The sequence below is a fragment of the Mobula hypostoma genome, chromosome 14 (genome assembly GCF_963921235.1).
Source record: "Mobula hypostoma chromosome 14, sMobHyp1.1, whole genome shotgun sequence".
NCBI classification, from domain to species: domain Eukaryota; kingdom Metazoa; phylum Chordata; class Chondrichthyes; order Myliobatiformes; family Myliobatidae; genus Mobula; species Mobula hypostoma.
This window is the reverse complement of record NC_086110.1, coordinates 56,319,733-56,346,674: the sequence shown is the minus strand read 5'-3', so window position 1 is coordinate 56,346,674 and position 26,942 is coordinate 56,319,733. Positions and strand designations below refer to the sequence as shown.

Below are 26,942 nucleotides of genomic sequence, written 5' to 3'. Positions count from 1 at the left end.
TCACCTCACCACACAAGAGTAGTGGAGGCTTTCAATCTTAGGATTGACTTTCCTTTTCCACCATTCAGGTTGAAAGGCAGCAGATTCTTTGCCTTTCATTAAGTTGTCCAATTCCTATCTTTTACAATAAACACAAATAGCCTGAAGTTAAAATCTGCCCTAAATTTTCTTACTAACATATAGAGACATAGAAAATAGAAAACCTACAGTACAATATAGGCCCTTTGGCCCACAAAGCTGTTCTGAACATGTCCCTACCTTAGAACTACCTAGACTTTACCCATAGCCCTCTATTCTTCTCAGCTCCCTATCGTTTCTGCCTCCACCACCGCCACCGGCAGCCCATTCCACGCACTCACCTCTCTTTGCGTAAAAAACTTACCCCTGACATCTCCTCTGTACCTGTTTCCAAGCACCTTAAAACTATACCCTCTCATGCTAGCCATTTCAGCCCTGGGGAAAAGCCTCTGACTATCCACATGATCAATGCCTCTCATTATCTTGTACACCTCTACCAGGTTACCTCTCATTCCTCCACCGCTCCAGGGGAAAGAAGGCTGAGTTCACTCAACCTGTTCTCAAGGCATGCTCCCCAATTCAGGCAACATCCTTGTAAACAATCCTTGTTCTAAAAATATGCTTGTTCTAAGAAATATGAATTGAACTATGAATTGCAGAGGGGGAGAGGATTAGCTGGCCTAATGTCTTTGACATAATAAGTAACTGAGATAGTGTCATTGAGTTTTACAGTACAGAAGCAGACCATTTGGCCACAATGCCAATGCTACGTATTCACTGGAAAATAAACAATGACCAAATATGAAAATGGTATTTGCTTTAAGCAGTGTCAAATGAAGCAATCCAGAGATCTTTCTGAGATAGAGCTTTCTTTTCTAGTGTTTCAGCCATTGCATGGAGCTGATAGATTGGAGGCTTCGGCTTTTGGCAGTATTGAGCCGCGTTTGGTCCATGGTAACAAGTGAAATGATAATCCCTCACCATTAAAGAGCGTTCCAACAAAGTTGTCGCAATTGCAAGGAGACAAAGTTGTTTAATTCTGATCATCTTGCTTCAATGTATTCAAATTGAAACCTGATAAAGCAGTCCTATAGATGCTGCCTAGCCTGCTGAGTTCCTCCAGCATTTTATGTGTGTTGATTGGATTTCCAGCATCAGCAGATTTTCTCTTGTTTCCTATTTTGTGCAGCATGATTGATTCCAGGATGCTCCATTCAGCTAATGAAAATATCTAGTGAGGTTATATTAAGTGATCAACTGAGTTTCTTCCATAATGTTTATTTGCTTGCATCCAACACTGTCTAGCATTTTGCCTATGGAATTGAACATTAAAAACTGACTACTTAATATCCAAGATAAAGATTGCAGAATCACCATTGATTTAGGGGTGGCACAGTGGTGTAGTGGTTAGCATAGTGCTAGTAACCAATATTCCCTCTAATTTGTAATGACCAATTTACGCAAAAATCTTGTGCTGTACAATTTTTTGCCCAGTGACACGTGTGCATTGAATAATTTCTTCAATGAAAACGGTATAAATAAATCAATTCTGAAATCTGTAGACAAGTCATCGCAATCACCATGCTGTCAACATTGTCCCTGGTCAGAAACTGCAAAAGGAAATGTGATTGTGTATGTTTGTGAAATATACTTAACATGCCAATGAAATAGAGGGTGACAACCTTTTGTATGCAGTTTTAATTCCTTTGTGCATTAGTCGCAAAAGATATATGCAAGCATGCACATGCACATCTTAGGGAGAACATTGCTCACGACCCAGGCTCAGTTCCCAAGCTGTCAGTTGAAGGAGTTTGTATGTTCTCTCTGGCAATCGTCTAGGTATTCTGGAATCAAAGACACTCCGGTTAGTGGGTTAATTCGTCACATGGGTATAATAAGACTGCGCAAGCTCATTGGACAGGAATGGCCGGTTATCATGCTGTATCCCTAAATAAAGTAAAAATACTGTGGCCCATATCAGTGCAAGCATTGCAACTTTTACTTTCATAAGGCCAGATCAATTATTAGTCCTTTGAGTTCATTTTAAAACTACCCATATGTTCTAAATATTTGACCTTTTACTCAAACCCAACTGCCTAAATTCAGGACTGACACGTTGGTAAGGGTCATAACCCAAGGAAACTGTCACCTTGAACTCTGTTCTCTCCTGACTGTAATGTCAGTCCCAAAAGGATCATTCTCTGATTACAAGCCACAGCCTGTTATGCAATAAGGAGGGTACAGATAAGTGCTCCTGATCAACTACAATATTGAAAATGCGCTGCTTATTAGAGGAACCTCACCTTGAACTGAATCTGTAGGTCAATGGCAGGTACACTTTGGAACAAATTCTGTTAGGTTTTTCCAGCATTTCCACACATTGCTCTTTGTCTGCTGGAGCCCGGTAACCTTCAGAGTTGCATAAATGCACAAGCTCAGAATAATCTGCTCCAGCTGCTCTCAGTTGTAGGCTCCCGCATGGAGCCCAAGGGTTGAGCAAGAGCTTGCTGATGACACCCAGCAGTGACTCCAGTTTATACCTGTAAGAAGACTTTAATAACTTAAATAGACTCAAAATGGTTTAGCCCTGAATTATCAAGGTGATTTTTCCAAATGATGGGGTCTTTTAAGAGACTCCTGGATGGATACATCGAGCTTAGAAAAATGGAGGGCTATGGGTAAACCTAGGTAGTTCTAAGGCAAGGACATGTTTGGCACAGCTTTGTGGGCCAAAGGGCCGGTATTGTGCTGTAGGTTTTCTATGTTTCTATGTTTCTACCTTACAGCTATTTTGTTCTTATTTCTCAGGATCTACACACCATTATCAGGGCCTGCGTTTATTGCTCATCCCTAACTACCCTTGAACAGATGTCTTTGCGGAATCAGCCACACAAACGAAGGTGCAGTGTCACTTATAAGGCAGACTAGGTTTCCTGAGTGATAGCTTATTGTTTGCAACAATACAGAGGATTTTGTGATTGGCATCATTAAGACTAGATGTCTTAAAAAAACAGATTATTAACTGAATTTAAATTTCACAGCCACTACGATGAGTTCTGAACTCCTTTCTCCAGATTGTCAGCATAGACAGCCAGATTTTTGTTGCACGTTGCCATTATGTTATGAAAGTTTATTGATCTGAAACACTAACTCTCTTTTCTGTAGACCTTTCATGACCTGATGGCCATTTCCAATAATTTCTGTTTATGTTAAAATTGAGAGGATGACGGGGGTTTACGTGATGGATTCCTGAGAGAAGTGAGTGCCAGAAAACTGATTAGACATCCTTAAGAAATGCATCCCATTTCTCTCCCCTTATAACAGCTAGAGGTTCTAAAAATAAAGCCAAGAAAATGAATCCCATGTTTTTAGGGAAGGAGTGGTTTGATTACTGATGAAATGTTGTCATAAATTTCAGAAAAACAATGCCATAATGTACTGTATTTGGAAGAAAGGTCAACAAACTGCTGGCACTGGTATTGATTTTCAGTATCAGATAATGGTGAGTCACCTGCATAGATAAAACAAGATTAAAAATGTTTATCTTTGCTTACGCTGTGAACAAAAATCAGTTACACATTAATTATAAGTCAGCACTGCTTTAGAAGGAAAGAAGTAATCAGTATTCAAAAGCATTGCTGCTGATAATAATGTAGCAATACAAAATTTGTACAATAAAATTTAGTGTAAGAACTCAGTTTCTACTGATACTAATGTTCTGATTATGTCTGCTCAAGTTAATGACTCATTAAATATTTTTCTTCCTCAATACTCTGTTTAAGAATAGTATGCAGTGGTTTTACTTGGATGCTCCGATTTCCACCCTCATTCCAAAGAGACGCCTCTTGGTAGGTTACTTGGCTGCTGTAACTTATCACTAGTGTGTGGCTGAGTTGGTAGAATTTGAAGAGAGTTGCATGCAATGTGGAGATAATGAAATGGAATTATTCCAGGAGTAGTTGCATAATGATTGGCATGGATTCAGTAGGGCACAGGGTCTGTTTCCATGCTCTGGAATGCCATGTTTAATATACTGTAAATGTGCCCTTGATGGTTGGCACAGATTTGATGAGCCAAATCTAACTGGGCCCATTATCTAAGAAAGGATGTGCAGGATTTGGAGAGGGTCTGGAGGACGAACCCAGGAATGAAAGGGTTAATATATGAGGAGGGTTTGATAGCTGTTTGATCGCTGGAGTCTAGGAGAATGGGAGGGGCTCTCATCGAAACCTTTTGAACATTGAAGGTCTTAGACAGAGTGGACTCTGAGAGGATGTTTCCAATAATTGGAGAGTCTAGGAACTAAGGGCACAGCTCAGTATTGAAGGACATTCCTTTAAAACAGATCTGAGGACTAATTTCTTTAGTCGGATGATGGTGAATCTTACTTACTTACTTACTTTATACTTTATTGTCACCAAACAATTGGTACTAGAACGTACAATCATCACAGCGATATTTGATTCTGCGCTTCCCACTCCCTGGATTACAAATATTAAATATTAAAAATAGTAAAAATTAGTAAATATTAAAAACTTAAATTATAAATCATAAATAGAAAATAGAAAAATGGAAAGTAGGGTAGTGCAAAAAAACCGAGATGCAGGTCCGGATATTTGGAGGGTACAGCCCAGATCCGGGTCAGGATCCGTTCAGCAGTCTTATCACAGTTGGAAAGAAGCTGTTCCCAAATCTGGCCATACGAGTCTTCAAGCTCCTGAGCCTTCTCCCGGAGGGAAGAGGGACGAAAAGTGTGTTGGCTGGGTGGGTCGAGTCCTTGATTATCTTGGCAGCACTGCTCTGACAGCGTGCGGTGTAAAGTGAGTCCACAGGCGGAAGATTGGTTTGTGTGATGTGCTGCGCCGTGTTCACGATCTTCTACAGCTTCTTTCAGTCTTGGACAGGACAACTTCCATACCAGGTTGTGATGCACCCTAGAAGAATGCTTTCTGTGGTGCATCTATAAAAATTAGTGAGGGTTTTAGGGGACAGGCCAAATTTCTTTAGTTTTCTCAGGAAGTAAAGGCACTGTTGGGCCTCCTCGGCAGTGAATTCTGCTTAGTTGGAGCAAGTCAGGTCATTTGTGATATTGACCCCAAGGAACTTAAACCTTTTGACCTGTTCCACTTGCGCACCACCGATGTAAATTGGGTCGTGCGGTCCGCTATTCCTTTTGAAGTCAACAACCAATTCCTTCGTCTTGCTGACGTTGAGGGATAGGTTATTGTCTTCACACCATGCCACCAGGTTCTTAATTTCCTCTCTGTACTCAAACTCATCATTACCCGAGATACGGCCTACAATTGTTGTGTCATCAGCGAACTTATATATTGAGTTTGATGGAAACTTGGCTACACAATCATGGGTGTACAGTGAGTACAGCAGGGGGCTGAGTACACAGCCTTGTGGGGCACCAGTGCTCAGAGTGATTGTAGAGGAGAGTTTGTCCCCTATTTTTACAGCCTGGGTCCTGTCTGTGAGGAGGTTGAAGATCCAGCTGCAGATCTGAGTGCTAAGGCCCAGGTTCCAGAGCTTAGGAATCAGTTTATTTGGAATGATGGTATTAAAGACAGAGCTGTAGTCAATGAATGGAGCCTTACGTATGCGTCTTTATTTTCCAGGTGTTCTAAGGAGGAATGTAGGGCCAGGGAGATGGCATCTGCCGTTGACCTGTTGCTTCAGTAGGCGAATTGCAAAGCGTCGAGGTTGACCGGTAGGCTGTGGTTGATGTGTGCCATAACCAATCTCTCGAAGCACTTCATAGCAATTGATGTCAGAGCCACAGGTCGATAGTCATTCAGGCATGACACCTTGCTTTTCTTTGGCACTGGGATTATCGTTGCCTTCTTAAAACATGAGGGGATCTTAGACTGAAGCAAGGAGCAGTTGACAATGTCAGCAAACACTCCAGCTAGCTCGCTTGCACAGGCCCAGAGAACCAGTCCCGGGACGCCATCTGGGCCCATCATCTTCCTTGGATTTATCTTCAGGAAGGCCCTTCTAACGTCCTCCTCGGTGACAATGAATCTCAATGCCACCAGGTCCGGTTCATCCGGAGGGAGCGGGACACTCCTCTTCTGTTCGAATCTTGCTTAGAATACGTTAAGTTCATCAGGAAGAGAAGCGCCACAGTTATTGATATTCCCAACCTTTTCTTTGAACCCAGTGATCTCATTTAGACCCTGCCATAGTCTACTGGCATCCCTTTGGTTAGCCTGGGCTTCCAACTTGGACAACAGGAATTCTGCAGATGCTGGAAATTCAAGCAACACACATCAAAGTTGCTGGTGAACGCAGCAGGCCAGGCAGCATCTATAGGAAGAGGCGCAGTCGACGTTTCAGGCCAAGACCCTTCGTCAGGACTAACTGAAGGAAGAGTGAGTAAGGGATTTGAAAGCTGGAGGGGGAGGGGGAGATGCAAAATGATAGGAGAAGACAGGAGGGGGAGGGATAGAGCCGAGAGCTGGACAGGTGATAGGCAAAAGGGGATACGAGAGGATCATGGGACAGGAGGTCCGGGAAGAAAGACGGGGGCGGGGGGTGACCCAGAGGATGGGAAAGAGGTATATTCAGAGGGACAGAGGGAGAAAAAGGAGAGTGAGAGAAAGAATGTGTGCATAAAAATGAGTAACAGATGGGGTACGAGGGGGAGGTGGGGCCTAGCGGAAGTTAGAGAAGTCAATGTTCATGCCATCAGGTTGGAGGCTACCCAGACGGAATATAAGGTGTTGTTCCTCCAACCTGAGTGTGGCTTCATCTTTACAGTAGAGGAGGCCATGGATAGACATGTCAGAATGGGAATGGGATGTGGAATTAAAATGTGTGGCCACTGGGAGATCCTGCTTTCTCTGGCGGACAGAGCGTAGATGTTCAGCAAAGCGGTCTCCCAGTCTGCGTCGGGTCTCACCAATATATAAAAGGCCACATCGGGAGCACCGGACGCAGTATATCACCCCAGTCGACTCACAGGTGAAGTGATGCGTCCGGTGCTCCCGATGTGGCCTTTTATATATTGGTGAGACCCGACGCAGACTGGGAGACCGCTTTGCTGAACATCTACGCTCTGTCCGCCAGAGAAAGCAGGATCTCCCAGTGGCCACACATTTTATTTCCACATACCATTCCCATTCTGACATGTCTATCCACGGCCTCCTCTACTGTAAAGATGAAGCCACACTCAGGTTGGAGGAACAACACCTTATATTCCGTCTGGGTAGCCTCCACCTGATGGCATGAACATTGACTTCTCTAACTTCCGCTAGGCCCCACCTCCCCCTCGTACCCCATCTGTTACTCATTTTTATGCACACATTCTTTCTCTCACTCTCCTTTTTCTCCCTCTGTCCCTCTGAATATACCTCTTGCCCATCCTCTGGGTCACCCCCCCCCGTCTTTCTTCCCGGACCTCCTGTCCCATGATCCTCTCGTATCCCCTTTTGCCTATCACCTGTCCAGCTCTCGGCTCTATCCCTCCCCCTCCTGTCTTCTCCTATCATTTTGCATCTCCCCCTCCCCCTCCAGCTTTCAAATCCCTTACTCACTCTTCCTTCAGTTAGTCCTGACGAAGGGTCTCCGCCTGAAACGTTGACTGCGCCTCTTCCTATAGATGCTGCTTGGCCTGCTGCGTTCACCAGCAACTTTGATGTGTGTTGCTTCCAACTTGGCTCCATATTGCCTCTTGGCGCCCTTAATGGCTTTCTGGAGTTCACGCCTGGATTCCGTGTAGCGACTGGTGTCCCTAGACCTAAAAGCCGCAGCTCTAGCCTTTAGACGGGACTTGACTTCATAATTCATTCAAGGTTTCCGGTTGGGGAATACCCGGATTGTCTTGCGAGACACACAGTCCTCCGTGCATTTCCAAATAAAGTCCGTGACAGCTGAGGCATACTCATCGAGGTTAGCTGCCGAGTCCTTGAATACTAACCAGTCCACCGATTCAAAGCAGTCACGGAGGACCTCATCCATTTCCTCCGTCCAACGCGACACTACTTGGAATCTGTGAACTTCATTGCCACTAACAGCTTTGAAACCCAAGTCATTGGGTCCAAGTCCAATTCCAAGTCAATTAAAGCAGAGATTGATAGGTTCTTCAATAGGGAAGGTTATCAAAGGTTATGTGGATAAGACAGGAGAATGAGGTTGGGAATTAAAATGATTGAATGGTGGAGCAGACTCAATGGAAAGAATGGACCTATTCAGTTTCTATGTCCTATGATCAAATGGTATGCTTCTGTGCTTTGTCATTCTACGATTCTGTGGTCCAACTGGCATTATGTCAGCAATGGAGCTGTGATGGTCATGTCATTTTACCCTTGAACCACACTGGAGCTTCGCCTAACTTTATGTGACTACCCTACAGTCCTGACACCATGGAGTGATATATTCATTTCTCCATCTTATCATATGCAACTATTAATCCATCATTCCATATCAATACATCAAACCCTAACAAGTACACTTTCCTTGAAAGTGGCATCATTGGTAGATAGCATCGGAAAGAGAGCTTCTGGCACATTGCCCTTCGTGAAGTTGTACAAGATGATGGTGAGGACTAATTTAGCCTGGGGAAAAGTACACACACAGGACAACAAATACTTTTTCGGGTTTTAATTCCTTTATCTGTTTTAGATGTTTAAATGCCAGACGAGGGTCGCGAAACAAAACGAACGAATTTACAACCAGCTCTTGCCATTACAATCTCAGTTTGACTTTCGATCCACACTCTTGTGTATGAACAGAATTGCGTATGCAGTATGAAAAATACCAGAACCAATATGGTACTAATACGGTAGTGGCAATTCTGGAGGAACACAATACAAACAACATTAGAATCCCACCCACCCTGCATCTTATACATAACAGCGAAAAGTGTAAGCAAATACATCTCATCTAAGACGTACACACATGCTGAACGTCTGAACAGAGACTAAACATTCATGCTACGCGGTTACATGCCCAATCAGTCCCGATACAATAAAGTTAGACAAAAGGTACACTTTGGCACAACTTTTACAAGGTATGGTTGGTTGTTAAATTACAGGAAGACTGACCTACTTCGATGGTGAGGAACTTTGCCTAAGCCACGCTACCCAGTGTGGATTTCTTCACTAGTGGAAATCTAAAGCATCCATTGTAAAACATGTCAAATTACCGATATTCTCGATCCGCCAACAAGCAAAAATGAATTCACATGGATATTGTCAATTAATGCTCACCTTTCCTCACCATGCCCAGTCTCCAGGATGAACTCAATTTCAACGCCCCACCAGCGTCTTCAGCAGAAACAAAATGGTCTCCCCACTATCCCGCGCATGCGTAATGACATCACTGTCTCCCTTAGAGGCACAGACAACTATTCTAGCATTAGCAACACACATCAAAGTTGCTGGTGAACGCAGCAGGCCAGGCAGCATCTCTAGGAAGAGGTACAGTCGACGTTTCGGGCCGAGACCCTTCATCAGGCCCGAAATGTCGACTGTACCTCTTCCTAGAGATGCTGCCTGGCCTGCTGGATTCACCAACAACTTTGATGTGTGTTGCTTGAATTTCCAGCATCTGCAGAATTCCTGTTGTTTGCGTATTCTAGCATTACCCGGATGGATGCCTAAGTACTCTTTTAACAACACTGAATAAGATCTGACGGTCACCCGGTTACACTAATTTGGAGTATTGTGTCCAGTTCTGGTCACCTAGGATTTCTTCACTCGGATGGTGGTGAGAGTGCAGAATGAGTTGCCAGTGGAAGTGGTGGATGTGGATTTGATTTCAGCTCTTAAGAGAAATTTCAATAGGTACATGGATGTGAAGGGTATGGAGGGCTCTGGTCCAGGTGTAGTCATTAGGACTAGGCAGATTAATAGTTCAGCACAGACTAAATGGGTTGAAGGACCTGTTTCTGTGCTGTAGTGCTCTATGACTACTCTAGGACTCTGAGAAAAAAAAACATTTATTAAAATCCATTAATAAAATGATTTATTTCAGACAACAAATCTGAAAATGACAAAACTGACAGAAAGAATCAAAGACCCTTTGAGCTAATGTATAGGAGACCTGATTAGTAGGTTTGTAGCTATCATGAAAATTGGTGAAGTTGTAGTTAGTGAGGAAGTTTGTCAAAGCGTACAGGAGGATTTAGATCCGTTGCAAATTTGAAGAAATGGCAAATGGACTTCAATTTACACATGTGAGGTGATGTATTTTGGAAAGTCAAATGCAGGAAGAAAGTAAATGGGGACTCTTAAGGGTACAGAGGAAATTTGGGTGCAGGTCCCAAGCTCTACAAAAATGACGGCACAATTGGATAGAATGGAGAAGAAGGACGGTCCTGCCGAAGGGTCTTGGCCTGAAATGTCAACTGTACTCTTTTCCATAGATGAATCTGGGCCTGCTGAGTTCCTCCAGCATTTTGTGTGGTGCCAGTACCGTCCATCACTTTTTATTAGAGCAGAAGACCTAGCTCTATATCTTTCTTTTATCTTTTGGCACAAAACCTTCCAGTCTTGTGTTTGAAGAAAGGAGGCAAACTATGGCAAATCTTCTTTAATCTCCAGTATTTAATGCCTGCCCGCCTGCCTGCCTATTCTTTGTTTTCCTTGAGGCAGGATGGAACAAGGCAGTGTGCTACTCCAGACACAGGAGACAATATAACTGCTGCCTGTCTGAGCTCTCAGTTTCTGGTGGATCTGAGGAGATCAGATGGAATTTAAAAAGATGATTTAATCCCACAACATAACTTCTCCTGGTCTGTAGATCTTAGCCCTGACAGAGAGAGGGAGAGAGAGACCATATTTATATTCAATATTCCTTTATTCTTAAGAAATTAGAATAACATATCAAATGTTCCAAATCAATCTTCCTTTTCCTGTCAAATCACACATACAGTACATGGTAAACTTCTGAGAATTGTTGGGAAATGGCAAAGTATAACACAATTTTCCCATACAGGAAGGGGCCACATTTACCACAGGCAAGATATTCATGGAATGCTACTTGCATTGTCTGTGAATAAGCACAATAACCTGAATGCACCTCTGGAATTCCAGCTTGGTAAAAGGAACAGAATCTAATTTCTGCTGTTGTATATCAGTGGCGCCAGCCCACCACAGGCTGAAGCCACAAGAAACCTGCCTCCGCTTAAGAACCTAGTTCAGGTCGACCCTAATTCCAGCTGTGTCCAAGAAATGGGGCCTAGTTCTGGAAGTAATGGCTTCTTCATTTGATGAACGCCTCCATGAACTTCAGTCGGTTCCACAAGGCAAAAATGCACAGCTGAACAAATAACTAGTCAGGAGTTTTGCCAATCCTCCTGGACATATTCCACAAAACAACTTTCTGCTTCGCAGAAATATTTAAAAAATAGAAAAATAGGAGTATTTGATTCTCCCGTCTGCTCTGTCATTCACTGTAATTGTTTCTAATTCTCCATCCATTGCTATATTCTTAACCTCTTGCTTCATCTGTTGATACTATTTGTGTCCAGAAAGGTATCATCTTCTTAAATATATTTGATACCTTGGCCTCCATGTCCTCCAGTGAAGAACTTCATAGTTTCATGATGCTCTAGGTGAAGAAATTTCTCGTTTTTTCTGTGCTAAATTACTTACCCCATATTCTGAGACTATAGAGTTGCATTCTATACTTCTCAGCCAGGAAAGCATTTTCCCAGTATTCAGCCTGCAAAGCCCTGTCAGAAATGTGTACAATTTAATAAGGTCACCTCACATTCTCCTAAACCCTAGTAAATATAATCCTAGTAAACTTGATTTCTCCTCATACAGCAATCCAACCATCCCGGGAATTGGTCTGTTACACCTTCACCTGTAACTTCTTCAATGGCAAGTATATTCGTTCTTAGGTAAGTAGAAAAGCTACACTCAGTACTCCAGGTATACTGTCACTCAGTGGCTGTATAATTATATGAAGACATCTTTGATAGTGTCTCGAAAACTCTTGCAATAAATGCCAATATACGATTTCCTTCTTATATGTTAGCTGAACCTCCATGTTTGCTTTCAGAGACTAGTGTTCAAGGAGCAAACTTTCCCAATCCATCACCACTTAAATAATACCATCTTTCTGCTTTACTTACCAGGGTGGATAACTTCACATCTATCCACCTCTCAAGTATTTGCACACTCACTCAACTTGTCTAAATCACCTTCAAGCCTTTCTGCATCCCCCCTCACCTCACAATCCCACCCAGTTTCACACAACAGTAGCAGTACAATCACTGAAGTCAGGTACAGTATGATGTTCTCCTAAGGGGTTGTCTATTGGTGGTCCTTAGGTGACTGTAGAGGCCAGACTGGAATCCACATATTCTGATGTAGTGTGGTTGCGAGTAAGTGGTGGATGTCGTTAGTGGTTAGGTCTTTTGGTTGTTCAGCTTCTCCTCTTGATGGCACAACAGAAGTCGTTCTAGGTAGCACAGCTCCCTCTTGAACAGATTTCCTCTAGGTGCATCTAATGAGTGCAATATCTACCCAGTGTTTAGATGTAATGTTGAATATCTTCAGGCTGATTTTGATGTTATTGTTGAAACATTTCCTTGCTTTCCTCACTGGGAGTAAAAGATCTGTTTGGACAGACATGAGTTAGGCACCTGGGTGATATGCCCTATTAATTGGAATTGATCTTGCTTTATCGTGGTGGAGATATTGTTCAGGTTGGCCCCCGCCGGTAGGCTGGTGTAAAACAAGCTTAAATACGTCACATTTAGTTCTCTCGTCCAAATCATTAATATACAGTACATTGTGAATAACTGTCCTGACGAAGGGTCTCGGCCCGAAACGTTGACTGTACCTCTTCCTAGAGATGCTGCCTTACCTGTTGCATTCACCAGCATTTTTTATGTGTGTCGCTTAATCTTCCATGTCTCCTGTTACCACATTCTTTATTTTACTGATGTCAGGCCAGCTATTCTTTAGTGCCCTGTTGACTCTCTACTGCCTGTTTTTTAATTGTGGGCTTATATTTGCCATTGTACAATGTGAAAGAATCCACAAGCTAGAATTTTAACCATTAATACATCCACTGATCCATAGTTATAAACAGTATTTCCACCATGATAAAGCAATACCGATGAATAGGTTATGTCATCCAGATACCAATTGATGAGTCTCCAAACAGATTCTTTAGTCCCAGCTGAAGGAAGTCAGTGAGGAAGGCAAATAAATGTTTCAACAATCTGACATGTCAGTCCATGGCCTCATCTACTGCCTCGATGAGGCCACACTCAGGTTGGAGGAGCAACACCTTATATTCCGTCTCCGTAGCCTCCACCTGGTAGGATGAACATCAATTTCTCAAATTTCTGGTAATTTCCCCCCTCCCCCCATCTCTCCTTCACCATTCCTCATTCCTGTTTTCCTCTCTCACCTTCTCTCCTTACCTGCCCATCACCTCCCTCTCGTTCTCCTCCCTTTCTCATTCTTCCATGGTCTTTTGTCCTCTCCTATCCGATTCCCCCTTTTCCAGCCCTTTGTCCCTTTCATCAATCAACTTCCCAACTCTTTACATCGCCCATTTCCCCTCTCCTGGTTTCACCTATCAACTGCCACCCTGTACTTCTTCCTTCCCTCTCGGTCCCCCCCCCTCTTCCTCTGACATCTCATCTTTCTTTTCAGTCTTGATGAAGGGACTTGGCCCAAAGCATCGACTATTTACTGTTCTTCATAGATGCCTGTCTGGCCAGCTGAGTTCCTCCAGTATATTGTGTGTGTTAATCCATAGTTACATCTATTAGGACTTAAGGATGAAAATAACTAAACCCTGGGATTTAGCTTCAGTCAATCCCAATAATTTCTTCTGCAGTAATTTCTTGTTAATGCTTATCTACTTTATTTCTTTCGTTTACCATATAAACCATATAACAATTACAGCACGGAAACAGGCCACCTCGGCCCTCCTAGTCCGTGCCGAACTCTTACTCTCACCTAGTCCCACCGACCTGCACTCAGCCCAGAACCCTCCATTCCTTTCCTGTCCATATAGCTATCCAATTTAACTTTAAACAACAACATCGAACCTGCCTCAACCACTTCTGCTGGAAGCCCGTTCCACACAGCTACCACTCTCTGAGTAAAGAAGTTCCCCCTCATGTTACCTCTAAACTTTTGCCCTATAACTCTCAACTCATGTCCTCTTGTTTGAATCTCCCCCACTCTCAATGGAAAAAGCCTATCCACGTCAACTCTATCTATCCCCCTCATAATTTTAAATACCTCTATCAAGTCCCTCCTCAGCCTTCTACATTCCAAAGAATAAAGACCCAACTTGTTCAACCTTTCTCTGTAACTTAGGTGATGAAACCCAGATAACGTGCTAGTAAATCTTCACTGTACTCTCACTAATTTGTTGACATCTTTCCTATAATTCGGTGACCAAAACTGTACACAATACTCCAAATCTGGCCTCACCAATGCCTTGTACAATTTCAACATTACATCCCAACTCCTATACTCAATGCTCTGATTTATAAAGGCCAGCATACCAAAAGTTTTCTTCACCACCCTATCCACATGAGATTCCACCTTCAGGGAACTATGCACCATTATTCCTAGATCCCTCTGTTCTACTGCATTCTTCAACACCCTACCATTTACCATGTATGTCCTATTTTGATTAGTCCTACCAAAATGTAGCACCTCACATTTATCAACATTAAACTCCATCTGCCATCTTTCAGCCCACTCTTCTAACTGGCCTAAATCTCTCTGCAAGCTTTGAAAACCTACTTCATTATCCACAACTCCACCTATCTTAGTATCATCTGCATACTTACTCATCCAATTTACCACCCCATCATCCAGATCATTAACGTATATGACAAATAACATTGGACCCAGTACAGATCCCTGAGGCACACCACTAGTCACCGGCCTCCAATCTGACAAACAGTTATCCACTACCACTCTCTGGCGTCTCCCATCCGGCCACTGCTGAATCCATTTTACTACTTCAATATTAAAACCTAACGATTGAACCTTCCTAACCAACCTTCCGTGTGGGACCTTGTCAAAGGCCTTACTGAAGTCCACGTAGACAACATCCACCACTTTACCCTCGTCAACCTTCCTAGTAACCTCTTCAAAAAATTCAGTAAGATTTATCAAACATGACCTTCCATGCACAAATCCATGTTGACTATTCCTAATCATACCCTGTCTATCCAGATAATTTACTATACCATCTCTAAGAATACTTTCCATCAATTTACCCACCACTGACGTCAAACTCACAGGCCGATAATTGCTAGGTTTACTCTTAGAACCCTTTTTAAACAATGGAACAACATGAGCAATATGCCAATCCTCCGGCACCATCCCCGTTTCTAATGATATTTGAAATATTTCTGTCAGAGCCCCTGCTATTTCCACACTAACTTCCCTCAAGGTCCTAGGGAATATCCTGTCAGGACCCGGAGACTTATCCACTTTTATATTCTTTAGAAGTTCCAGTACTTCCTCTTCTTTAATCATCATAGTTTCCATAACTTCCCTACCTGTTTCCCTTATCTTACACAATTCAATATCCTTCTCCTTAGTGAATACCGAAGAAAAGAAATTGTTCAGAATCTCCCCCATCTCTTTTGGCTCCACACATAGCTGTCCAATCTGATTCTCTAAGGGACCAATTTTATCCCTCACTATCCTTTTGCTATCAATATAATGATAGAAACCCTTGGGATCTATTTTCTCCTTACTTGCCAAAGCAATCTCATATCTTCTTTTAACTTTTCTAATTTCTTTCTTAAGATTCTTTTCACATTCTTTATATTCCTCGAGCACCTCGGATGCAATACTATTGATAGCTTCTTTTTGTGAGCCATGACTTGGTAACTTTTAATTTTGTGTTTTTGATCCTGAAGGGAATATATAATTTGTGGTTCCTGCATTAGCGCTTATTAAGTATTAGCAATTGCTTATCCACTGTCATGTCTTTCTCATTTATCATAGTCAACTCACTCCTCATGTGCCATCTACACTTACCTACTACTAGTTTTAAATTGAACTATCTATTTTAAAACAGAACTTTGTTATCTTCCTTTAAATATCCTACAGAGAAGAATATTAAATAACCCTTTCTTGTTGCATAGTACTCAATTTAGGATAGCCTGTTTGCAAATTGATTCCTCCAAGGACAGACCAAAATGCCATTCCGTACACACTCCAAAGGTTCATGCTCCAAGTATTATTGTTAATTCTATAAATTCTATAAATAGATTGAAGTCACGCATGATCTGGACTTTTGGACCTTTCAAACATTTATAATTTCCTGTTTGATGTCTTCCCCTGTATTGCCACTGCTGTTTGGAATCCTACAGAACAGGGGTTCCCAACCTAGGGTCCACAGACCCCTCGATTAATGGTAGGTGTCCATGGCATAAAGAAGGTCGGGTGCCCCTGTTATAGATAATGTTTTTCTGCCCCTTGGTGTTTTTTAGCATGACCAACACGACTTTTGAATTTTTGAATCAATATCTTTCTTGTTACTTTTGATTTACTAATAAAACCATTCACCACATTTTTCCTTTGTTTTTTCCATTCTAAATATTGAACACCCTCAGATGTTGAGCTCACAGCCTTCCACATCCTGCAGCCATATCTCCACAGTGGTGCTGTGCATATTGATTTGTATTGAGACCCTAGTAATCTTCCTACCACTTTATGTTAGTGGAATATTTTGTTTGCAAACCTTTTCTCTTCCTGGCATAATTTGGCTGTCCTTTATCCATTCACCCACTGCCATTCCTTAAGCTACACACACAAAATGCTGGAGGAACTCAGTAGGTCAGGCCGCACCTGTGGAAAAGAGTAAACGGTCAACCATTCAGGCCAAGACCCTTCTTCAGGAACTGAAATGTCGACTGTTTATTCCTTTTCCATAGATGTTGCCTGACCTGCTGAGGTCCTCCAGCACTTTGTGTGTGTTGCTTGGATTTCCAGCATCTGTAGATATTCTCATGTTTATGCCTCCTTTTTTTTACTTTTTAGTGTTTTAAATTTCTCTGCACTGGACTCCTCTCTATCATTTTTTGTTTAAAATCCCATCTACCTCCCTAGGTAATTGATTCCATAGAATTTTGTCTCAGAGTTCTGGTTCTGACGAAGGGTCCCAGATCTAGAACATTAAGTGTTTCTCTTTCAATAGATGTTATTTAGCCAGCTTGGCCTCTGTGTAGTCTGATCTAGAACAACAGTTTTCTCTTTCCCTGGTACAGATTCTGGTGACTCATGACTAGAAACCCACTTCTCACACATCAGACTTTATGCAACACATTCATCTGCCTGATCTCAATAAAACTGTATCAGTTTGTACTTGACTCAGGTAATAATGTAGAAATGATTAACTTGGTGGTGGTATCTGGCTACTGAAACACATACAGCAGAAAAATCTTACCTATGCTCTTGGTGCCTACGTGGATCATGGCCACTGGATACTCCCTCACCCACTCCACGTTCCTCTCCAGCTCCAGGAAGATGTCTGGCAATTATACATTGGATTTGGTTACAATGCCTGGCACTGTATTTAAGGTGTAAAGTGATAGTTTCTTGTTTGATAAGTAGGCTTCAGAGTACTGGTGAGAAGGCAGTAGAATGGGGTTGAGAAAAGAAAAATAAATGAGCCATGAATGAATTGCAGATCAGACTTAGTGGGCTAGATAGCCTAATTCTGCTCCAATACCTCATGCAATTCCCTGGCAATATTATCTCCTTATACAATCACCTTCCTTTTGACTCTCTTGACACAAATAGCATCCTGAAGCACCATATTGTAGTCAGATTGTTTGTTCTCCCCTCAGTCCTCACATTGGTTCCCATGCTCTGCAAGAACATTACATCCATTGGACAGGTGCAGGAACCATGTGTCATATAACACCACTTTCTGGATTCTGGGGCGTGCATCACACAGTCACACCCTTCTATAACTGACCACCCGTCTATTCTGAAGTATTTCATCCCAGATTGTTTGCTGCCGCAAAGGGTTGCATAACCTTCTCCTCACTGATATGTCATAAGTCTGCATTTCAGAACCAAACTTTCACAGAACCAAATGTTTGTAGAACCAAAAGGAATTGATTATAGACTTCAGGAAGGGGATGCCAGGAGAGCACATACCAATTCTCATCAAAGGGTCAGCAACGTAAAGGGTGAGCATCTTCAAGTTACTGTGTGTCAACATCTCTGAAGGTTTATCTTGGGCCCAACAAATTGATGAAATTATGAAAATGGTACACCTGCAGTGATATTTCATTTGGAGTTGAAGGAGATTTGGTATGTCACTAAGGACTCTAGCACATTTCTACAGATGTAGCATGGAGACCATTCTAACTGGTTGCATTCCCATGGGGTACACAGAATCAATGCACAGGATCGGAAAAGCTTCAGAAAATTATAAGCTCATCCAGTTTCATCATGGGCAGTAGCTTCCCCACCATCAAGGACATCTTCAAAAGGTGATGGCTCAAGAAGGTGGCATCCATTATTAAGAACCCCCATGATCCAAGACATGCCCTCTTCTCATTACTACAATCAATGAGGAGGTACAGGAGCCTGAAGACACACACTCAGTATCTTAGAGACAGCTTCTTCCCCTTCGCCATCAGGTTTCTGAATGGACAAAGAACCCATGAACACTACTGCACTATTTTTGCACTGCTTATTTAATTATATATATATTTCTTCTTGTAATTTATAGTAAGTTGCTGGCTGTCCATTCTAACTATGCCTTTTATTATCTTGTACACCTCTATCAAGTCAACTCTTATCCTCCGTTGCACCAAAGAGAATAACCCCAGCTTGCTCAACCTGTCTTGAAAAGTCATGCCTTCCAGTCCAGGCAGCATGCTGATAAATTTCCTCTGCACCCTCTCTAAAGCTTCTATATCACCTATAATGAGGCGACCAAAACTGAACGCAATGCACTGTGTGGCCTAACCTGGGTTTTAGAGAGCTGCAACATTACCCTGAGGCTCTTGAACTCAATCCTCCAATTAACAAAGGCCAACACACCATACACTTTCTTAAAAATCCTATCAACTTACTTAGCACTGTGAGGGAACTATGGATGCGGACCCCAAGAATCCTCTGTTCCTCCACACTGCCAAGAATCCTGGCATTAATCTTGTATTCTACCTTCGCATTTGACCTTCCACAAAGAATCAGTTCATACTTTTCTGGATTTGTTAGCTGTTTTGCGAGCAAAGATTGTTCTAGCCCAAACCCTATTGTCAAGGCATTTTCCAACCCAAACCCTATTGTCAAGGCATTTATACAGCAAGGTCACACTAATGAATCATAGAATAATAGAACACTGCAGCACTAAAACTGTCCTTCTGCTCATCTAGTCCGGGGAAACTCTTACTTTGCCTCTGCCGTCAATATGCGCCTAAACCATGTACCTATCCAAATATCTCTTCAATGTTGAAATTGAATCCACATCCATCACTTCCACTGGCAGCTCGTTCCACACTCTCACCACCCTCTGAGTGAAGAAGATCCCCCTCACGTTCCCCTTAAAGATTTCATCTTTGACCCTTAACACACGACCTCTAGTTCTAGTCTCATCCAACTTCAGTAGAAAAAAGCCTGCTTGTATTTACCCTATTTAAACCCCTCACAATTTTGTATACCTCTGTCAAATCTCCCCTCATTCTCTTATGCCCTAGGGAATAAAATCCTAACCTATTCAGCCTTTCCCTATGATTCATGTCCTATTAACACTGAAGGGCTTGACATTAATATGAGGCGGGCACTTTGTAGAAGCCTCACACTAGTGGACCCATGAGTGGTTTGGTTCCTACAGGAAATTGTACTTAAATTCTTCACACTCTATTAAGGTTCAGGCAATATGGTGACCTCTAAAGTTCAATAAAAGAAAATATTTTCCAGTTCATCTTTGTCTGGCCAAACTGAAATGAGATCATTAACCCAACTCAAAGTCTTAAAAGCCTGTGGCAAGCGAAGTATGCATCGAATTGTATCTCAATTATCCTCATAGTTGTAGGTTCCAGTGACTGATACCTTGCACCAGATCTCCCTTTCTTACTTCTATGATTCATCTACTCCTGCGTGTTTTTGTTCTGATTGTACTATGTTTCTGTTATCTTTGCCAAGAAGTACTGTTATTAAGTTAATGAGATAGTGATTTATTTCTATTACTAACTCTCTTAGCACTTAAAGTTGTACTTTTCCTCTTATGTATCTTGGAAATGTAACATTGCATTTTGTTAGTCTTTATGGTGAAAATGACTTTACCACAACTGTTATTACTAATTGTTACATAAACGATTGATTTATACCACATACTGATAAATAGTTATATTGCTATTATTTTATATAGCCTGTATTTAGTTACCAGTATATATAAAACAATCATGAATATATTTCTTTGATTGCAAATATATTCATGATTGTTTACACAAAGAATTCATTTTATGGTCATTGCCCTGTTTAAACTTTATAGGTAGGGCACTTCACGAAACAAAGATTCACAGAGCTCACTATAATAAAAACAAAATTTGCTAGTTAGGGTTGGGAGAAGGACGGAAGAGGCAAGAATAGGTCTGTGCCAAAGTGCTTTCAGGCCACAGATGAGGACAGGAAAATGTCTCACACAGAAGCACAAAGCCAAGTCAATGCTAGTAGGTAAATGGATTGTTGAGAGGGAAATATATCCGTGTATGCAGGGTGATGTATGGCAGCTTGTAAGCTCTGTGGATTTTCATTAGGGTTTAATTTGGTGTGGTAATTGAAATTAATTTGGACATAGACCAGCCCAACAATAGTAAATTCAACTGTCTGTCTGAAGTAATTTTCAACAAATTAAAGTGGTGATATATTGCAAGGAGTAAGTATATATTCTGGTATTCATTGCATTTATATCCTGGGGTTTGGCTTTTTGATCTCCTACAATCTGAGATATGTCTCCAACCACTGGAGAGTTTTTTCTTTACTGTCCACTGACCAGTTTTGCCAGAACTTCTTGATGCTATACTTGGATAAATAAAATCTTGATGCCAAGAGCAATCATGTACACTTCACCTCTGAAATTCAACTCTTTACTCCATGATTGGGCCAGGGGTCTACTGAGGTTTGGGGATGATATTCCAAGTGAAATCCAAACTGGGCATTCGTGAAAATATTAATTATGGCAACCATTTTAATGTTGAAGGATTATAAGTTCATTAGACATAGGAGCAGAATTAGGCAATTTGGCCCATCGAGTATTCTCCACTATTCCATCATGGCTAATTTATGATCTCTCTCAAACTTATTCTCTTGTCTTCTCCATGTAACATTTGACACCCTTACTAATCAAGAACATACCAACCTCTGCTTTAAATATACCCAATGACTTATTGTCTGTGGCAATAAATTCTACAGATTTCATACCCTCTGGCTAAACAAATTCTTCCTCATTTCTGTTCTTAAAGGGATATCCTTCTATTTAGACCTGAGCCCTCTGGTCCTAGACTCCCCCACTATAGGAAACATCCACTCCACGACCAATCTAGGCTTTTCAGTATTTGCTAGGTTTGAATGAGATCCCCCTCATTCTTCTAAACTCCAGTGAGTACAGGCCAGAGCAATCATACGTTAACTCTTTTATTCCCGTGTTCATTCTTGTGAACCTCCTCTGGACCCTCTCCAACACCAGCACATCCTTTCTTAGATAAGGGGCCCAAAGCTGCTCACTATACTCCAAGTGCAGTTTGACCATTGCCTTACAAAGCCTTAGCATTATGTCATTGATTAGTGTGGTAATAGTTGTTTACCTTTTCTCCTGAGGTTTTGTGAACTGATCACAGAGCAAGGTATCTAAGGAAAAGTTACATATGTCAAAGGCAGTTACATTAGGCTTTAAAGAACTGATAAGTGATTAACTGTAACAAGTAAAAGGATTATTCTTCTGTTAATTGGATTGAGCATTGTCATATTATCTTTGGAGCATCCAATCTGTTTCTTTTTAAATAAAATGCTAATGTTAAAATTCGGCAGTTGTATGAGATCCCGCAGACTTTATTTTAAGGACTGAACTGAACAGAAATTATCTTTCCCATTATGTCCACCCCCTTCTGTTAGCTTTCCTTGTAGTTCCAGTCTCCTTAAGTATTTTCATTCCAGTAACACTATATGAGTTTTAGTATGTCCAAAATATTTCACTCCATGACCTCACTCACTCTGCTCCACACTCCAATAATCCTTGTCCTTGCATATGTTAATTTCAAGAACTTCATTTTCAAATTTCCTTGTGATTTCTGTCTATTTAAATCCTCCTGCTTCATAATCCTAGCACTTTTTTTAACACAAGGTTTCTCCCTGTTCCTTATTTACTGTTCACCACTCATGCAGTCAATAGATTTAACCACCTTTTCTCAATCTCAAGCTTTTCTTTTAACCTTGCCACTTTTTCAAAACTTTTCATAAACCTGGTTTCACCTGACCGTGTTAGACTGTTCAGTTTACCAAAGGTAAATCTGAATATGATGATATGTCAATAGTTTATTATCCTGTGCATAGCAATAGCAAGGGACAGGTACAATAAAAATCTTGCTTGCAACAGTATCACAGTCATGTAAGTTCAGGCAAAACACAGGACATAAATTATACAAGAAGGGAAAGGGAAAGACTGCAAATCAAGACACTAGTGCAAAAAATTTCATAGACGTGCCCATAGTAGTGCGAGGGATGGTCCATAGTGTTCCCTTGCTGAGGTAATTTTAGGGTTGTACAGGTTAGTTCAAGAACCTGATAGTTGTAGGAAATTAGCTGTTGCTGAATCTGATGGTGTGGGACTTCAGGCTTTTGCACCTTATTTTGATTATACTTGTATCTGAGGGTCAGGTTGCCTTCCTGATCTGGACTTTTGAAAACTGATAAAGCTCATCTTGTCAGCAAACTTGCTTTGTAGGTTTGGTAAGGGCCATGAAAGGGTCTGGTACATTGTGTGAATGGCTGTGGTCATCCATCTTGTGATGACATTGACCAGAAGAAGGCAATGGCAAACAACTTCTGTAGAAAAAATTGCCAAGAACAATCATGGTCAAACACTGTGACTGCCTGTGTCCTAACAGAGAGCACATAGTGATGATGATGGCATTGTGTGTACAGTACTTGACCCTGCCAGGGCTAGGATGAACTTCTCTCACCCACTCTCAGCCAGCTGGGAGTTTCTGTTCAGCAGGGACTGCACATTCCCAGATTCTTTCCACGTTCCAGAACTTTCTTTATACTTGAAATGAAATCATGGTAACAATCATAAAAAATACAGGAAATTCTGTGTTAACGTAAGTTTTGCAGTTTGCGTGATAGAACGGAATTTTTGAAAGTCTGAAGTTAAATTTGCACAATAATGCTTTTTTAAAATCAAGTATTTAATACTAACCAACTCCAAAATTTATAGAAGGCTCTAATTTCATTAGGCTTTGGGTAGAGTAGCATATAAAAGACAATATTGTAATAACATTTGTAAACAATATATACATATAGTACTAAAATGACTAGTTTAATTAGCTATTGTAAGTTGTCACTAGTGTGTGGGTGAGTCCTAAAATATAGAGTGAGTGGATAAGAACACAAAATGGGGATCAAGTTTAGGATGGGTATAAATGGGTACTTGATTGTCAGCATGGGCTTAGTGAACTGATAGGACTATTTCTGTGTAGTATGACTCTTGAGTAAGTCAAGATGTGGATTATGTCACAGTAATAAAGAAAAATATGTGCATTTATTTAGGACCTTCCACAATTTCAGTACGTTTCAAAACACTCTGCAATCAACAGATTGCTTTTCCAGTTAAACTGCTGTAGAAATATCGGAAGTGTGACTCTTTGTGATAAGTTCTTCAGGCCTGTGAGGGCGCTGGAGAGCATGGGGCACCAAGGTTTTTAGGGCAGCTGAAATGGTTAATTGTTAGTTAATGATCGTCATTAATCATTTAGCTTTCCTTGTATTTTTCTCCAGTGACTTGCTCTTTGTAATACAGTCTCCTGCTGCCTTCTATTTAAGTTTGATTAAGTTTTTTTTGATAGCTCGGTGATTCTGTGTTACTTTTATTATTTGAGCAGATGCCTGGTTAGTGCTAATTGCAGGGTCCTAGTTTTGTGAATGTTCCTTCTCATGCTGTCACTCAGCAGAGTCACTGATGCCCTTTTGAAATTATTATGAATAGCCTCTCGTCGCCACCCCTACGTCAGAGTCAGTCTTTCCTCTGCAGTTGGGTTTCAATATAGCTAGCACACATCGCGACACTATTATTTTACATAGAATAGGCTCCCACAAACAGCAGTGTGATAATAACAAGATGAGCTTTCTTTACCTGTGAAAGCAGTCTGGGGTGCAGAAATTAGTTTGTTGAATGCCAAATTAAAAAGTCCAGTGATGTTGGAAATTGCAATAGTGAAGCCATTTCATGCACGTTCATGGGTTTCTTCAATTCCACTATTAATATTGTATCTTCATTTTTTAATCAGACTTTTGTTTTCACTACAGATGTTTTACCAGATCAATCTCTATGATCCAGTCCAATGTCATAAAGCACAGGGTCTCCCCAGGGCTGTGTTTTCTAGATATGACTGTACCTCCATAAGCAAATGCATTAAAATCCTAAAGTTCGCAGATGACACAACTGTAGTTGGTCTCATCTCTAATAATTATGTGCTATCAAAGAGAGGTAGACCATCTTGCAGCAAGGTGTGCTTGTAACAACTTGAAGCTTAATGCTGTCAAGACAGTGGAAATGAATATTGACTTCTGCCAACAACCCTTATGTGCCCACCTTTGCAAATTAATAGTCAGGCTGTGTCTATGGTCGAGTCATTCAAATTTCTGGGGACTACCATTACCAATACTTTGAAGTAGGACAAGCATGGTATGCTCATCACTCAGAAAGCCCAGCAGAGTTTATTCTTTCTATACCAGTTTAGGAAACTTAAAATCTCAGGGCGTATCCTGATGAGTTTTTACTCAGCCATCACTGAGTGCTGTGACCACCTCTATCGCCATTTGGTTTCCCGTCACCTCCTCCCTCTCTGAGTCTAGGTTGCAGTGACTGGTCCTCTCAGTAGAGAAAATCATTGGCTGCCACCTGCCGACATTAAGAGACCTGTTCATTGCCAGAGCAAAGAAAAGAGCTGGGAAAGTTACTCAAACACGAGGAAATCTGCGGATGCTGCAAATCCAAGCGACACACACCAAATGCTGGTAGAAGAAAGAAAGGGGGAGTGGAGCACCAGAGGAAGATGGAGAGCAGGCAAGGAGTTATTGTGAGAGGGACAGAGAGAGAAAAAAAAGGAATGAATGAATGAATGATGGGGTAAGAAGGAGTTCCGAAATGATAGGGGAAGACAGGTTCCGAAGTGCACATCTTTCCCTCCCCCGCTTTCTGCTTTCCGCAGGGATCACTCCCTACACAACTCCTGTGTCCATTTTCCCCCCCATCCCTTACCACCAATCTCCCTCCCGGCGCTTATCCTTGTAAGCAGAGCAAGTGCTACACATGCCCTTACACTTCCTCTCTGACCACCATTCAGGACCCCAGACAGTCCTTCCAGGTGAGGCGACACTTCACCTGTGAGTCGGCTGGGGTGATATACTGCATCCGGTGCTCCCGATGTGGCCTTCTACATATTGGTGAGACCCGACACAGACTGGGAGACCGTTTCGCTGAACACCTACGCTCTGTCTGCCAGAGAAAGCAGGATCTCCCAGTGGCCACACATTTTAATCCCATGTCCCATTCCCATTCTGATATGTCTATCCATGGTCTCCTCTACTGTCAAGATGAAGCCACACTCAGGTTGGAGGAACAACACCTTATATTCCGTCTGGGTAGCCTCCAACCTGATGGCATGAACATTGATTTTTCTAACTTCCATTAATGCCCTCCTCCCCTTCTTACCCCACCCCTTATTTGTTTGTTTGTTTGTTTATTTATTACTTTTTCCTTTTTTCTCTCCCTCTGTCCCTCTCACAATAACTCCTTGCCTGCTCTCCATCTTCCTCTGGTGCTCCCCTCCCCCTTTCTTTCTCCCTAGGCCTCCCATCCCATGATCCTGTCCCTTCTCCAGCCTTGTATCCCTTTTGCCAATCAACTTTCCAGCTCTTAGCTCCATCCCTCCCCATCCTGTCTTCTCCTATCATTTCAGATCTCCCCCTCCCCGTCCCACTTTCAAATCTCTTACTATCTCTTCTTTCAGAAAGTCCTGACAAAGGGTCTCAACCTGAAATGTCGACTGTACTTCTTCCTACAGATGCTGCCTGGCCTGCTGCGTTCCACCAGCATTTTGTGTGGGTTGCTGGGAAAGTTACTGCTGACTCCACCCTCCCTAGCAGTCACCTATTTGCCAAATTGCCATTAGGGAGATGCTACAAGTCCATCACTATCGGGAGTACATGTTATCGTCTAAGCTTCTTTCCTGTAACTATCCATCTTCTCAATAAAACTCACTCAGGTGTAATAAATGTCCCTACACAGCATCCATTAAACGGTCTTTTCTGCTCTCCTTGTTCTGTTGATAATTATTTAACCTGTTCATATGTTCACATTTATTTAAGTTTAATTATTGACATTTGCACATGTGACCATTATGCAAATTGTTGATTGCTCATGACTGTTTACATTATTATCATATGATTTGTTTGTTGCTATTGTGTTGTCTGTTACGATATTGTCCTGTGTTTTTTGTTTGGCTCTGAACTATAATCAGTTCTAGTCTGTTCATATGCTGGCAATAAAATGGTTCTAATTCGTCCAGATGATGTCAACTGTACTGAAATGCTCAAAATTTATCACCCGTGAAAGTTTTGAACACATTGGACTGAAAACAGTGGCTGTTCAGCCACAGTAGAATGAACTTTTACTCATTCTGCTTCTCAAAGAGTTATTTAGTGTGTTTGGTTTTTGTTACCTCATTATAGGAA

The 26,942-nt window shown here is 41.7% G+C and overlaps 1 long non-coding RNA gene across 1 annotated transcript; it reads left to right on the top strand.

Moving 5' to 3' along the window:
- Window positions 1-2,852: 2,852 nt before the first annotated feature.
- On the top strand, window positions 2,853-26,502 carry LOC134356531 (uncharacterized). The gene is made up of 3 exons (XR_010020380.1): window positions 2,853-2,918; window positions 11,796-11,872; window positions 26,273-26,502. It is a non-coding gene; the product is annotated as an uncharacterized LOC134356531 (long non-coding RNA).
- The last annotated feature ends 440 nt before the right edge of the window (window positions 26,503-26,942 follow it).